This window comes from Dendropsophus ebraccatus, chromosome 3 (genome assembly GCF_027789765.1).
Source record: "Dendropsophus ebraccatus isolate aDenEbr1 chromosome 3, aDenEbr1.pat, whole genome shotgun sequence".
In the NCBI taxonomy this organism is placed as follows: Eukaryota; Metazoa; Chordata; class Amphibia; order Anura; family Hylidae; genus Dendropsophus; species Dendropsophus ebraccatus.
Window position 1 is genome coordinate 1,374,784 of NC_091456.1, and position 17,781 is coordinate 1,392,564.

At 46.5% G+C, this 17,781-nt stretch overlaps 1 protein-coding gene across 1 annotated transcript in view; it reads right to left on the bottom strand.

The window, feature by feature from the left end:
* LOC138785109 (fibrillin-2-like) overlaps positions 1-17,781 on the bottom strand; it is a 364,563-nt gene that overhangs the window by 210,035 nt on the left and 136,747 nt on the right. The gene's annotated exons all lie outside the window — the stretch shown is intronic.

Here is a 17,781-nt window from a genome sequence, read left to right on the forward strand (position 1 = left end):
ACATACACATAGTATACACAGTACATATATACATACACATAGTATACACATAGTACATATATACACACACATAGTATACACATAGTACATATATACACACACATAGTATACATACATACATACACATAGTACATATATACATACACATAGTACACACATAGTACATATATACATACACATAGTACACACATAGTACATATATACATACATACACATAGTACACACATAGTACATATATACATACACATAGTACATATATACATACACATAGTATACACATAGTACATATATACATACACATAGTACACACATAGTACATATATACATACACATAGTACACACATAGTACATATATACATACACATAGTACACACATAGTACATATATACATACACATAGTACATATATACATACACATAGTATACACATAGTACATATATACATACACATAGTACACACATAGTACATATATACATACACATAGTATACACATAGTACATATATACATACACATAGTACATATATACATACACATAGTATACACATAGTACATATATACATACACATAGTATACACATAGTACACATATACATACACATAGTACATATATACATACACATAGTACATATATACATACACATAGTATACACATAGTACATATATATACATACACATAGTATACACATAGTACATATATACACACACATAGTATACACATAGTACATATATACATACACATAGTATACACATAGTACATATATACATACACATAGTATACACATAGTACATATATACACACACATAGTATACACATAGTACATATATACATACACATAGTATACACATAGTACATATATACATACACATAGTATACACATAGTACATATATACATACACATAGTATACACATAGTACATATATACATACACATAGTATACACATAGTACATATATACATACACATAGTATACACATAGTACATATATACATACACATAGTATACACATAGTACATATATACATACACATAGTATACACATAGTACATATATACATACACATAGTATACGCTTCAGCTGGGATCCCTTTGCAGCCGCAGCAAAAACGGACATGTCAGGTTTGTGTGGCCACAATTCATTGAATAACGGCCGCTCAAGCCTGGCAGGTCAGACAATGAAGAGTGCGGCTCCGGCTCCATTGTGTGATATGTGATTTGGGATGCGGGATGAAGATCATCCAAACCGCTACTGCAGTACTGTCCGGGATGATCTTCACTGACACCGGCCGTTCTGTGACATGACTGGGTTGTACGCTGTGTGAACACGGCCTAAAACCGTATCCAAGTATCTCCAGTCACAGGGGAGGTTCTCTCTGATTGGAGACATCAGCTTTTATATTTCCTCCCTTTCTGACCTTCCTCATCTCTGTCCTGTCCCCACATAGGGCCCCCCACTATACATGCCCCTCCTGGTATGGCTGCACAGACAGTATACCCTGCAATTCCTCTGATTCAGTCTTGTCACCCCCATCTCTTCTGCATCTCCAACATACTCCTCATTTCAGGTGCAGACATGAACTGGTAGAAAATATTATATTTATGGTACAGTCACCTATAATAGAGGAGTATGGGGAATCCCCCCGTATAATAGAGGAGTATGGGGAATCCCCCCGTATAATAGAGGAGTATGGGGAATCCCCCCGTATAATAGAGGAGTATGGGGAATCCCCCCAGTATAATAGAGGAGTATGGGGAATCCCCCCAGTATAATAGAGGAGTATGGGGAATCCCCCCAGTATAATAGAGTAGTATGGGGAATCCCCCCAGTATAATAGAGTATGGAGAATCCCCCCTATAATAGAGGAGTATGGGGAATCCCCCCGTATAATAGAGGAGTATGGGGAATCCCCCCGTATAATAGAGGAGTATGGGGAATCCCCCCGTATAATAGAGGAGTATGGGGAATCCCCCCAGTATAATAGAGGAGTATGGGGAATCCCCCCAGTATAATAGAGGAGTATGGGGAATCCCCCCGTATAATAGAGGAGTATGGGGAATCCCCCCGTATAATAGAGGAGTATGGGGAATCCCCCCGTATAATAGAGGAGTAAGGGGAGTACTCACTTATAATAGAGGAGTATGGGGAATGCCAACCTATTATAAGTGATAACCAGCAGGGTTTTACTAAGGACAGAAGCTGTCAAACCAACCTATTATGTTTCTATGAAGAGGTAAGTAGAAGCCTGGATGGGGGGGGCGGCTGTGGATATCGTGTACCTGGATGGGGGCGCGGCTGTGGATATCATGTACCTGGATGGGGGGGGGGGCGGCTGTGGATATCATGTACCTGGATGGGGGGGGGGGGGGGCGGCTGTGGATATCGTGTACCTGGATGGGGGGGGGGCGGCTGTGGATATAGTGTACCTGGATGGGGGGGGCGGCTGTGGATATAGTGTACCTGGATAGGAGCGGCTGTGGATATAGTGTACCTGGATGGGGGGGGGGGCGGCTGTGGATATAGTGTACCTGGATGGGGGGGGGGCGGCTGTGGATATAGTGTACCTGGATGGGGGGGGCGGCTGTGGATATAGTGTACCTGGATAGGAGCGGCTGTGGATATAGTGTACCTGGATGGGGGGGGAGCGGCTGTGGATATCGTGTACCTGGATGGGGGGGGGGCGGCTGTGGATATCGTGTACCTGGATAGGAGCGGCTGTGGATATCGTGTACCTGGATAGGAGCGGCTGTGGATATAGTGTACCTGGATGGGGGGGGGGGGGCGGCTGTGGTTATCGTGTACCTGGATGGGGGGGGGGCGGCTGTGGATATCGTGTACCTGGATAGGAGCGGCTGTGGATATCGTGTACCTGGATGGGGGGCGGCTGTGGATATCGTGTACCTGGATGGGGGGCGGCTGTGGATATCGTGTACCTGGATGGGGGGCGGCTGTGGATATAGTGTACCTGGATAGGAGCGGCTGTGGATATAGTGTACCTGGATGGGGGGGGAGCGGCTGTGGATATCGTGTACCTGGATGGGGGGGGGGCGGCTGTGGATATCGTGTACCTGGATAGGAGCGGCTGTGGATATCGTGTACCTGGATAGGAGCGGCTGTGGATATAGTGTACCTGGATAGGGGGGGGGGGGGCGGCTGTGGATATCGTGTACCTGGATAGGAGCGGCTGTGGATATCGTGTACCTGGATAGGAGCGGCTGTGGATATCGTGTACCTGGATGGGGGGCGGCTGTGGATATCGTGTACCTGGATGGGGGGCGGCTGTGGATATCGTGTACCTGGATGGGGGGCGGCTGTGGATATCGTGTACCTGGATGGGGGGCGGCTGTGGATATCGTGTACCTGGATGGGGGGCGGCTGTGGATATAGTGTACCTGGATGGGGGGGGGGGCGGCTGTGGATATCGTGTACCTGAATGGGGGGGGGGCGGCTGTGGATATAGTGTATAGTAGAAAAGTAAATGCCAGCTTACCGCCGTTCCTGTGGCCTCACTGCTCGGACTCCCACTTCAACCAGTGCGTCTTTGTGTAATGAACAGGAAAAATGAGTCCAGCTCCCGGCCAGGATTAAATGAATTGAGCTTTATTGACACCCCAGCACCGTGCACACACTGCGGCGACCCCCCCAGAAAGAAGCCTACGCGTTTCGATTGCTAACCGCAATCTTAATCATGGCTACTGACCTCTTGGAGTAGTCAAGACTTATAGTCTCAGGCTTCCAGCGCAGACGGTGCGGAGGTCACGCCCCACTGCACACGTCAGAGCGGGATACACCTGGGCTAATCAGTCAGACCCACACCGAGGTCAGATGGCTGTGTAATACTAATAACAACAAACGTGTAAAAACATGTACTACAACGCAATATACAAACCCAGTACAATAATAATAATAATAATAAATTTGTAAGTGACAGACATGTGTCTCTTGCAATTGACTAGGACTGCTGTAAGCAGGGTCAATGCTCACTATAACAACCTGAATGCAGCCTTGTCGGACATAAACTGATAAGATCAGTAGTGGAGCAGCATTTCTCGCCGCAAGTTCATACCATGCGGTATGCAGGTATCAAGACAAAACATCCAGAATGCCTCCCTGTCCCTGAGTAATGTTTGTACATCACCACCTCTGCTGGGGGTGAACACTTTTTCAATAGCAAAGATCCGGAATGATTTAGTAGATCTCTGATGTGCCTCAATGAAGTGACGTGATGCCCCGGAAAGCGTCCTGCCTCCTGGATGTTCTATATCGTGCAGATGTTCACAGGCCCGTATCTTTAATTTTCTTGTGGTGCATCCAACATAGATGATGTGGCAGTGTGTGCACAGGATAACGTACACAACATTGAAGCTATTACAGTTCATGAATGATTTGATCCTGTATGTTTTGTTCATGGTGGAGTCCTTATACTCTTTGCATGGTAACGCATGCAGGCATGTTTTACAAGGATGATGGCCACATTTGAAGAAACCCACAGTGTCCAACCATGTATGTTTGACCTGCTTGCTTCTTGGTCCGCTACCAGGCACCGAAGGCGACAGGGTGTCCCCCAAAGTCTTTGCTCTTTTGGACACCACATCTATTCCATCGGACAGAATGTCATTCAGTGCTCCATCCTCTTGTAGTATGGGCAGATATTTGCGAGCAATTTTGGCAATGGCAGAAAATTGAGAGCTGAATTTGGTTATAAGTGTGGGTCTCCTAGCTTTTTTTGTTACATTTGGGTTCATGCGCTGATCAATCAGGCTATTTCTATCTCTCACATCCACTTTTTTGCACGCCCTCTGTATCATCCAATTGCTGTATCCCCTTTCAGACAGTCTTTGGATACAGATGTTTTTTTCCAATCGGTAGCTATGCTGTTGGTCACAGTTTCTTTTCATGCGTAGGAGTTCACCCACTGGGATGGACTTGATGGTGTGTTGGGGGTGGTGACTGGTGGCATGCAATGTAGTATTGCCTGAAATTGCTTTTCTGTAATTCCTCGTATGTACTGTTTGTCCTACAATGCCTTCCAATGTTAGGTCTAAGAATGTCATGGTCTTGAAATCTGAGTGTACAGTAAACTGGAGATTAAAAGAGTTATTGTTAATGTATTGTATGAAAGTGTTCAAGTCGACCGTCTCTCCGCTCCATACGATGAGGAGGTCATCTATGTACCTCCCGTACCATCGTATGGAGCGGAGAAAGGGATTGGACTCAGAGTATACATAATGATGTTCCCAAAAGGACATGGTGAGATTAGCGAGTGAAGGTGAGTATTTCGCGCCCATAGAGACTCCACTGATTTGTAAATAATAGCTGTTTTGGCAGAGGAAAAAATTATGGGTCATAAGAAACCATGTGACAGATTTTACAAAGGAGATGAAATCCTGGTCATAATTGCTGTGTGTCTGCAAATGAAATTCTAGAGCTTGCATGGCAATGGTGTGGGGTATACAGGTGTACAGGGAGACAACATCTAAGCTCACCCATCTGTATTGAGATTCCCACTGGAAATGTTGTAATGATGATAGTACGTTCCTGGTATCCTTAAGATACCCTGGGGCAGTTTGTACTAAAGGTTGTAGCACACCATCGAGCCAGGCACACAAGCGTTCACACAATGACTGGCGGCCAGAGACAATGGGCCGCATGGGGGGAGGTACTTCACCCTTGTGTGTCTTGGGTAGACCGTATAGAATTGGTGTGACAGGCTGTTCAGGACACAGATACTCACATTCTCTCTCAGTCAGTATGCCTAGTGATTGACCTTCACTTAGTATGTGTTTTAACTCCTGGCTGTATGTATGAGTTGGGTTACCTGATAATTTGTGGTACACAGTGGTGTCAGATAAGAGTTTAGACATTTGGGAATTGTACAAGCAGGCATCCATTACTACCACCAGTCCACCCTTGTCTGAGTTTTTTATGACAATTCCTTCCAAGTTTGTGAGTTCTTCCAATGCCCGTTTTTGTTCACTAGTAAGATTGGGTCTATGGTGAGCTATAGATGGCTGTTCAGACAGAGCTTTCAAGTCACGGAAAACACAGCTTTGGTATACATCCATCTGCGGAATGCGTGACTGTACCGGATAGTAGGACGGATTAGTGATGCGACAAGTATTGGTCCTGGAAAGTTTTTCCGATGGATCATCAGACATGTTCTGGAGCTCAATAAGGTGTTTCAGGGAAAGTTGTTCATCAAAGTTTAAGTTGTTATACACATTGGTCGGCAACTGGGTGTGTTGCAATTGATCTGGATCATCCTCCTTGTGGAAGTGTTTTTTGATGACCAGATCCCTGACAAATTTATTTATGTCCTTGATGGTCGAGAAAAGATCAAAGTTGCAGACTGGTGCAAAACTAAGACCCAATGAGAGCACTTCCTCCTGGGCTTTGGTGAGGACTTGTGAGGATAGATTTAGCACACTACCTTTGGATCTTTCAGTCGATGTCTCGTGCTCTGGCTGGGGGTGCCATCCGGATTTATGATGTTTTCTTCCGCCTCTGCGGCGATTGCGTTTTTTGACGGTTTTTTAGTTTTTTTGTAATACGTGGCACCTGCAGTAGAAGTAGCCGAGCTCGAGTCAGACCCAGTCATCTCATCGGTAGTTTCATTTTCCGTGGAGCTGAACGTGACACGGTTTTTTTTGCCTTTTTTGTCTTTCCTTCCGCCTCTTTTATTTTTGTTTTTTAGGATTGACTTGGGAGTGGTGAACATGGAGTCCCACCGCCCCCATTCATACACCTGATCCTGGCGGTAGTCAAAAAGGTCTCGCTGAAACTTCATTTTTTTCCACTTTGCTATGTTATTTTCTAATTCCTCTATGCATCTATTGGTGTCTGCTAGTAAGACATCGTATTCAGCCAGTTTGTTGAAGGCTGTCAAGGATTCTTTTATTTGTGCAACCTCTATTTTCACTTCATCATGTTTCTCTTTCTCATATTTGACTATGAGACTCATGAGATCTAGGGAGCACTTCGTTAATAATTCATTCCACTCTTTAACAAACTGGTCAGAGAACACAACTGTTGGAATTTTCTTAAGCCGTAAACCCCTAGGTATCATAGCTTTAGATATGGTGGGACTATACCACCCTCCAAAATTACATATCTAAAGCTATGATACCTAGGGGTTTACGGCTTAAGAAAATTCCAACAGTTGTGTTCTCTGACCAGTTTGTTAAAGAGTGGAATGAATTATTAACGAAGTGCTCCCTAGATCTCATGAGTCTCATAGTCAAATATGAGAAAGAGAAACATGATGAAGTGAAAATAGAGGTTGCACAAATAAAAGAATCCTTGACAGCCTTCAACAAACTGGCTGAATACGATGTCTTACTAGCAGACACCAATAGATGCATAGAGGAATTAGAAAATAACATAGCAAAGTGGAAAAAAATGAAGTTTCAGCGAGACCTTTTTGACTACCGCCAGGATCAGGTGTATGAATGGGGGCGGTGGGACTCCATGTTCACCACTCCCAAGTCAATCCTAAAAAACAAAAATAAAAGAGGCGGAAGGAAAGACAAAAAAGGCAAAAAAAACCGTGTCACGTTCAGCTCCACGAAAAATGAAACTACCGATGAGATGACTGGGTCTGACTCGAGCTCGGCTACTTCTACTGCAGGTGCCACGTATTATAAAAAAACTAAAAAACCGTCAAAAAACGCAATCGCCGCAGAGGCGGAAGAACACATCATAAATCCGGATGGCACCCCCAGCCAGAGCACGAGACATCGACTGAAAGATCCAAAGGTAGTGTGCTAAATCTATCCTCACAAGTCCTCACCAAAGCCCAGGAGGAAGTGCTCTCATTGGGTCTCAGTTTTGCACCAGTCTGCAACTTTGATCTTTTCTCGACCATCAAGGACATAAATAAATTTGTCAGGGATCTGGTCATCAAAAAACACTTCCACAAGGAGGATGATCCAGATCAATTGCAACACACCCAGTTGCCGACCAATGTGTATAACAACTTAAACTTTGATGAACAACTTTCCCTGAAACACCTTATTGAGCTCCAGAACATGTCTGATGATCCATCGGAAAAACTTTCCAGGACCAATACTTGTCGCATCACTAATCCGTCCTACTATCCGGTACAGTCACGCATTCCGCAGATGGATGTATACCAAAGCTGTGTTTTCCGTGACTTGAAAGCTCTGTCTGAACAGTCATCTACAGCTCACCATAGACCCAATCTTACTAGTGAACAAAAACGGGCATTGGAAGAACTCACAAACTTGGAAGGAATTGTCATAAAAAACTCAGACAAGGGTGGACTGGTGGTAGTAATGGATGCCTGCTTGTACAATTCCCAAATGTCTAAACTCTTATCTGACACCACTGTGTACCACAAATTATCAGGTAACCCAACTCATACATACAGCCAGGAGTTAAAACACATACTAAGTGAAGGTCAATCACTAGGCATACTGACTGAGAGAGAATGTGAGTATCTGTGTCCTGAACAGCCTGTCACACCAATTCTATACGGTCTACCCAAGACACATAAGGGTGAAGTACCTCCCCCCATGCGGCCCATTGTCTCTGGCCGCCAGTCATTGTGTGAACGCTTGTGTGCCTGGCTCGATGGTGTGCTACAACCTTTAGTACAAACTGCCCCAGGGTATCTTAAGGATACCAGGAACGTACTATCATCATTACAACATTTCCAGTGGGAATCTCAATACAGATGGGTGAGCTTAGATGTTGTCTCCCTGTACACCTGTATACCCCACACCATTGCCATGCAAGCTCTAGAATTTCATTTGCAGACACACAGCAATTATGACCAGGATTTCATCTCCTTTGTAAAATCTGTCACATGGTTTCTTATGACCCATAATTTTTTCCTCTGCCAAAACAGCTATTATTTACAAATCAGTGGAGTCTCTATGGGCGCGAAATACTCACCTTCACTCGCTAATCTCACCATGTCCTTTTGGGAACATCATTATGTATACTCTGAGTCCAATCCCTTTCTCCGCTCCATACGATGGTACGGGAGGTACATAGATGACCTCCTCATCGTATGGAGCGGAGAGACGGCCGACTTGAACACTTTCATACAATACATTAACAATAACTCTTTTAATCTCCAGTTTACTGTACACTCAGATTTCAAGACCATGACATTCTTAGACCTAACATTGGAAGGCATTGTAGGACAAACAGTACATACGAGGAATTACAGAAAAGCAATTTCAGGCAATACTACATTGCATGCCACCAGTCACCACCCCCAACACACCATCAAGTCCATCCCAGTGGGTGAACTCCTACGCATGAAAAGAAACTGTGACCAACAGCATAGCTACCGATTGGAAAAAAACATCTGTATCCAAAGACTGTCTGAAAGGGGATACAGCAATTGGATGATACAGAGGGCGTGCAAAAAAGTGGATGTGAGAGATAGAAATAGCCTGATTGATCAGCGCATGAACCCAAATGTAACAAAAAAAGCCAGGAGACCCACACTCATAACCAAATTCAGCTCTCAATTTTCTGCCATTGCCAAAATTGCTCGCAAATATCTGCCCATACTACAAGAGGATGGAGCACTGAATGACATTCTGTCCGATGGAATAGATGTGGTGTCCAAAAGAGCAAAGACTTTGGGGGACACCCTGTCGCCTTCGGTGCCTGGTAGCGGACCAAGAAGCAAGCAGGTCAAACATACATGGTTGGACACTGTGGGTTTCTTCAAATGTGGCCATCATCCTTGTAAAACATGCCTGCATGCGTTACCATGCAAAGAGTATAAGGACTCCACCATGAACAAAACATACAGGATCAAATCATTCATGAACTGTAATAGCTTCAATGTTGTGTACGTTATCCTGTGCACACACTGCCACATCATCTATGTTGGATGCACCACAAGAAAATTAAAGATACGGGCCTGTGAACATCTGCACGATATAGAACATCCAGGAGGCAGGACGCTTTCCGGGGCATCACGTCACTTCATTGAGGCACATCAGAGATCTACTAAATCATTCCGGATCTTTGCTATTGAAAAAGTGTTCACCCCCAGCAGAGGTGGTGATGTACAAACATTACTCAGGGACAGGGAGGCATTCTGGATGTTTTGTCTTGATACCTGCATACCGCATGGTATGAACTTGCGGCGAGAAATGCTGCTCCACTACTGATCTTATCAGTTTATGTCCGACAAGGCTGCATTCAGGTTGTTATAGTGAGCATTGACCCTGCTTACAGCAGTCCTAGTCAATTGCAAGAGACACATGTCTGTCACTTACAAATTTATTATTATTATTATTATTGTACTGGGTTTGTATATTGCGTTGTAGTACATGTTTTTACACGTTTGTTGTTATTAGTATTACACAGCCATCTGACCTCGGTGTGGGTCTGACTGATTAGCCCAGGTGTATCCCGCTCTGACGTGTGCAGTGGGGCGTGACCTCCGCACCGTCTGCGCTGGAAGCCTGAGACTATAAGTCTTGACTACTCCAAGAGGTCAGTAGCCATGATTAAGATTGCGGTTAGCAATCGAAACGCGTAGGCTTCTTTCTGGGGGGGTCGCCGCAGTGTGTGCACGGTGCTGGGGTGTCAATAAAGCTCAATTCATTTAATCCTGGCCGGGAGCTGGACTCATTTTTCGTGGATATAGTGTACCTGGATGGGGGGCGGCTGTGGATATAGTGTACCTGGATGGGGGGCGGCTGTGGATATAGTGTACCTGGATGGGGGGGGCGGCTGTGGATATAGTGTACCTGGATGGGGGGGGGGGCGGCTGTGGATATCGTGTACCTGGATGGGGGGGGGCGGCTGTGGATATAGTGTACCTGGATGGGGGGCGGCTGTGGATATAGTGTACCTGGATGGGCGGCGGCTGTGGATATAGTGTACCTGGATGGGCGGCGGCTGTGGATATAGTGTACCTGGATGGGCGGCGGCTGTGGATATAGTGTACCTGGATGGGGGGGCGGCTGTGGATATCGTGTACCTGGATTTTGCTAAAGCGTGTGACACAGTTCCTCATGGACGTCTGATGGGTAAGGTAAAGTCTATCGGTTTGGAAAGTTTAATGTGTAACTGGATTGAAAACTGGCTTAATAATCGTCCCCAGAGAGTGGTGGTCAATGATTCCTACTCCGAATGGTCCCCGGTAATAAGTGGTGTACCCCAAGGGTCAGTACTCGGCCCTCTTCTGTTTAACTTGTTTATTAATGATATTGAGAATGGAATTAACAGCAATGTTTCTATCTTTGCAGATGACACCAAGCTTTGTAGTACAGTACAGTCTATGGAGGATGTGCAGATGTTACAGGATGTGTAGTACAGTACAGTCTATGGAGGTTGTGCAGATGTTACAGGCTTTGTAATACAGTACAGTCTATGGAGGATGGGCAGATGTTACAGGATGTGTAGTACAGTACATTCTATTGAGGATGTGCAGATGTTACAGGCTTTGTAGTACAGTACAGTCTATGGAGGATGTGCAGATGTTACAGGCCCTGTAGTACAGTACAGTCTATGGAGGATGTGCAGATGTTACAGGCTTTGTAGTACAGTCTATGGAGGATGTGCAGATGTTACAGGCTGTGTAGTACAATACAGTCTATGGAGGATGTGCAGATGTTACAGGCTTTGTAGTACAGTACAGACTATGGAGGATGTGCAGATGTTACAGGCTTTGTAGTACAGTCTATGGAGGATGTGCAGATGTTACAGGCTTTGTAGTACAGTACAGTCTATGGAGGATGTGCAGATGTTACAGGCTTTGTAGTACAGTACAGTCTATGAATGATGTGCAGATGTTACAGGCTTTGTAGTACAGTACAGTCTGTGGAGGATGTGCAGATGTTACAGGCTTTGTAGTACAGTACAGTCTATGGAGGATGTGCAGATGTTACAGGCTGTGTAGTACAAAACAGTCTATGGAGGATGTGCAGATGTTACAGGATGTGTAGTACAGTACAGTCTATGGAGGATGTGCAGATGTTACAGGCTTTGTAGTACAGTACAGTCTATGGAGGATGTGCAGATGTTACAGGATGTGTAGTACAGTACAGTCTATGGAGGATGTGCAGATGTTACAGGCTTTGTAGTACAGTACAGTCTATGGAGGATGTGCAGATGTTACAGGCTTTGTAGTACAGTACAGTCTATGGAGGATGTGCATATGTTACAGGCTTTGTAGTATAGTACAGACTATGGAGGATGTGCAGATGTTACAGGCTTTGTAGTATAGTCTATGGAGGATGTGCAGATGTTACAGGCTTTGTAGTATAGTCTATGGAGGATGTGCAGATGTTACAGGCTTTGTAGTACAGTCTATGGAGGATGTGCAGATGTTACAGGCTTTGTAGTACAGTCTATGGAGGATGTGCAGATGTTACAGGCTGTGTAGTACAATACAGTCTATGGAGGATGTGCACATGTTACAGGCTTTGTAGTACAGTACAGACTATGGAGGATGTGCAGATGTTACAGGCTTTGTAGTACAGTCTATGGAGGATGTGCAGATGTTACAGGCTTTGTAGTACAGTACAGTCTATGGAGGATGTGCAGATGTTACAGGCTTTGTAGTACAGTACAGTCTATGGAGGATGTGCAGATGTTACAGGCTTTGTAGTACAGTACAGTCCATGGAGGATGTGCAGATGTTACAGGCTTTGTAGTACAGTCTATGGAGGATGTGCAGATGTTACAGGCTTTGTAGTACAGTACAGTCTATGGAGGATGTGCAGATGTTACAGGCTTTGTAGTACAGTACAGTCTATGGAAGATGTGCAGATGTTACAGGATGTGTAGTACAGTACAGTCTATGGAGGATGTGCAGATGTTACAGGCTTTGTAGTACAGTCTATGGAGGATGTGCAGATGTTACAGGCTTTGTAGTACAGTACAGTCTATGGAGGTTGTGCAGATGTTACAGGCTTTGTAGTACAGTACAGTCTATGGAGGATGTGCAGATGTTACAAGCTGTGTAGTACAGTCTATGGAGGATGTGCAGATGTTACAGGATGTGTAGTACAGTACAGTCTATGGAGGATGTGCAGATGTTACAGGCTGTGTAGTACATTACAGTCTATGGAGGATGGGCAGATGTTACAGGCTTTGTAGTACAGTACAGTCTATGGAGGATGTGCAGATGACACCAAGCTTTGTAGTACAGTACAGTCTATGGAGGATGTGCAGATGTTACAGGCTTTGTAGTACAGTACAGTCTATGGAGGATGTGCAGATGTTACAGGCTTTGTAGTACAGTCCAGTCTATGGAGGATGTGCAGATGTTACAGGCTTTGTAGTACAGTCCAGTCTATGGAGGATGTGCAGATGTTACAGGCTGTGTAGTACAGTCCAGTCTATGGAGGATGTGCAGATGTTACAGGCTGTGTAGTACAGTACAGTCTATGGAGGATGTGCAGATGTTACAGGATGTGTAGTACAGTACAGTCTATGGAGGATGTGCAGATGTTACAGGATGACTTAGACACACTGAGTGTTTGGGCGTCCACTTGGCAAATGAGGTTCAATGTGGATAAATGTAAAGTTATGCACCTGGGTGCTAATAACCCGCAGTATCATATGTCCTGGGGGGAGTAATAACCTGCAGCATCCTATGTCCTGGGGGGAGTAATAACCTGCAGCATCCTATGTCCTGTGGGGAGTAATAACCTGCAGCATCCTATGTCCTGGGGGGAGTAATAACCTGTAGCATCCTATGTCCTGGGGGGAGTAATAACCTGCAGCATCCTATGTCCTGGGCGGAGTAATAAGCTGCAGCATCATATGTCCTGGGGGGAGTAATAACCTGCAGCATCCTATGTCCTGGGGGGAGTAATAACCTGCAGCATCCCATGTCCTGGGGGGAGTAATAACCTGCAGCATCCTATGTCCTGGGGGGAGTAATAACCTGCAGCATCCCATGTCCTGGGGGGAGTAATAACCTGCAGCATCCTATGTCCTGGGGGGAGTAATAACCTGCAGCATCCCATGTCCTGGGGGGAGTAATAACCTGCAGCATCCCATGTCCTGGGGGGAGTAATAACCTGCAGCATCCTATGTCCTGGGGGGAGTAATAACCTGCAGCATCCTATGTCCTGGGGTGGTTACACTGGGAGAGACACTGATGGAGAAGGATCTGGTTGTACTTGTAGATAATAGACTACAGAACAGCACAATGTCAGTCAGCTGCTTGTAAGGCCGGCAGGATATTGTCATGTATATACCCGGCCTGGACTCTGGGGACAGGGATATAATATTACCGCTTTATAAAGCTTTGGTGCGGCCTCATCTGGAGTCACCGTCCAGTTCTGGAATCCGATTCATAAAAAGGACGTTCTAGAGCTGGAGAGGGAACAAAGACGGCCACTAAACTAATAAGGGGAATGGAGCATCTTAGTTATGAGGAGAGATAATAGAATTACATGTGTTTAGTCTGGAGAAGAGACGGATAAGGGGAGATGATTAATGTACTTACATATATAACGGGGGCCCCTACAGGAGATATGGGGGGAAGATGTTCCAGGTAAAACCCCTCAAAGGACAAGGGGGCGCTGCCTCCACCCAGAGAGACAAGGGGGCGCTGCCTCCACCCAGAGACAAGGGGGCGCTGCCTCCCCCCAGAGACAAGGGGGCGCTGCCTCCACCCAGAGACAAGGGGGCGCTGCCTCCACCTGGAGAGACAAGGGGGCGCTGCCTCCACCCAGAGACAAGGGGGCGCTGCCTCCACCCAGAGACAAGGGGGCGCTGCCTCCACCCAGAGACAAGGGGGCGCTGCCTCCACCTGGAGAGACAAGGGGGCGCTGCCTCCACCTGGAGATACAAGGGGGCGCTGCCTCCACCCAGAGAGACAAGGGGACGCTGCCTCCACCCGGAGAGACAAGGGGGCGCTGCCTCCACCTGGAGAGACAAGGGGGCGCTGCCTCCACCTGGAGAGACAAGGGGGCACTGCCTCCACCCAGAGAGACAAGGGGGCGCTGCCTCCACCTGGAGAGACAAGGGGGCGCTGCCTCCACCTGGAGAGACAAGGGGGCGCTGCCTCCACCCGGAGAGACAAGGGGGCGCTGCCTCCACCTGGAGAGACAAGGGGGCGCTGCCTCCACCTGGAGAGACAAGGGGGCGCTGCCTCCACCCGGAGAGACAAGGGGGCGCTGCCTCCGCCTGGAGAGACAAGGTTCGATCTCCGGAGGCGACAATCCTTCTTTACCATGAGAACTGTGAATCTGTGGAACAGTCACCACAGGATCTGGTCACAGCAAAAACAGGAGAGACAAGTTCTTAGACCAAAATAATATAAATACATATGTATAGAACCCATCACCCCTCCCCCTTCCCTGTATGTATAGAACCCATCACCCCTCCCCCTTCCCTGTATGTATAGTACTATCACCCCTCCCCCCTCCTGTATGTATAGTACTATCACCCCTCCCCCTTCCCTGTATGTATAGTACTATCACCCTTCCCCCTTCCTGTATGTATAGTACTATCACCCCTCCCCCTTCCCTGTATGTATAGAGCCTATCACTCCTCCCCCTTCCCTGTATGTATAGAAGCTATCACCCCTCCCCCTTCCCTGTATGTATAGTACTATCACCCCTCCCCCTTCCCTGTATGTATAGAGCCTATCACTCCTCCCCCTTCCCTGTATGTATAGAAGCTATCACCCCTCCCCCTTCCCTGTATGTATAGTACTATCACCCCTCCCCCTTCCCTGTATGTATAGTACTATCACCCCTCCCCCTTCCCTGTATGTATAGTACTATCACCCCTCCCCCTTCCCTGTATGTATAGTACTATCACCCCTCCCCCTTCCCTGTATGTATAGTACTATCACCCCTCCCCCTTCCCTGTATGTATAGTACTATCACCCCTCCCCCTTCCCTGTATGTATAGTACTATCACCCCTCCCCCTTCCCTGTATGTATAGAGCACTATCACCCCTCCCCCTCCCCTGTATGTATAGTACTATCACCCCTCCCCCTTCCCTGTATGTATAGTACTATCACCCTTCCCCCTTCCTGTATGTATAGAACCTATCACCCCTCCCCCTTCCCTGTATGTATAGTACTATCACCCCTCCCCCTCCCCTGTATGTATAGTACTATCAACCCTCCCCCTTCCCTGTATGTATAGTACTATCACCCCTCCCCCTTCCCTGTATGTATAGTACTATCACCCCTCCCCCTTCCCTGTATGTATAGTACTATCACCCCTCCCCCTCCCCTGTATGTATAGTACTATCACCCCTCCCCCTTCCCTGTATGTATAGTACTATCACCCCTCCCCCTTCCTGTATGTATAGTACTATCACCCCTCCCCCTTCCCTGTATGTATAGTACTATCACCCCTCCCCCTTCCCTGTATGTATAGTACTATCACCCCTCCCCCTTCCCTGTATGTATAGTACTATCACCCCTCCCCCTCCCCTGTATGTATAGTACTATCACCCCTCCCCCTTCCCTGTATGTATAGTACTATCACCCCTCCCCCTTCCCTGTATGTATAGTACTATCACCCTTCCCTGTATGTATAGTACTATCACCCCTCCCCCTCCCCTGTATGTATAGTACTATCACCACTCCCCCTTCCCTGTATGTATAGTACTATCACCCCTCCCCCTTCCTGTATGTATAGTACTATCACCCCTCCCCCTTCCCTGTATGTATAGTACTATCACCCCTCCCCCTTCCCTGTATGTATAGTACTATCACCCTTTCCCCTTCCCTGTATGTATAGAGCCTATCACCCCTCCCCCTTCCCTGTATGTATAGTACTATCACCCCTCCCCCTTCCCTGTATGTATAGTACTATCACCCCTCTCCCTTCCCTGTATGTATAGAGCCTATCACCCCTCCCCCTTCCCTGTATGTATAGTACTATCACCCCTCCCCCTCCCCTGTATGTATAGTACTATCACCCCTCCCCCTCCCCTGTATGTATAGAGCCTATCACCCCTCCCCCTTCCCTGTATGTATAGAACCTATCACCCCTCCCCCTTCCCTGTATGTATAGAGCCTATCACCCCTCCCCCTTCGCTGTATGTATAGAACCCATCACCCCTCCCCCTTCCCTGTATGTATAGAACCCATCACCCCTCCCCCTTCCCTGTATGTATAGAACCCATCACCCCTCCCCCTTCCCTGTATCCATCCCCTCCTTGGTTGAACTTGATGGACATGTGTCTTTTTTTAACCGTATTACCTATGTAACTATGTAATAGAGGAGTATGGGGAATCCCCCCGTATAATAGAGGAGTATGGGGAATCCCCCCGTATAATAGAGGCGTATGGGGAGTACTCACCTATAATAGAGGCGTATGGGGAATGCCCACCTATAATAGAGGAGTAAGGGGAGTACTCACCTATAATAGAGGAGTATGGGGAGTACTCACCTATAATAGAGGAGTATGGGCAGTACTCACCTATAATAGAGGAGTATGGGCAGTACTCACCTATAATAGAGGAGTAAGGGGAGTACTCACCTATAATAGAGGCGTATGGGGAGTACTCACCTATAATAGAGTATGGGGAGTACTCACCTATAATAGAGGAGTATGGGCAGTACTCACCTATAATAGCGGAGTATGGGCAGTACTCACCTATAATAGAGGCGTATGGGGAGTACTCACCTATAATAGAGGCGTATGGGGAGTACTCACCTATAATAGAGGCGTATGGGGAGTACTCACCTATAATAGAGGAGTATGGGCAGTACTCACCTATAATAGAGGAGTATGGGCAGTACTCACCTATAATAGAGGTGTATGGGAAGTACTCACCTATAATAGAGGCGTATGGGGAGTACTCAC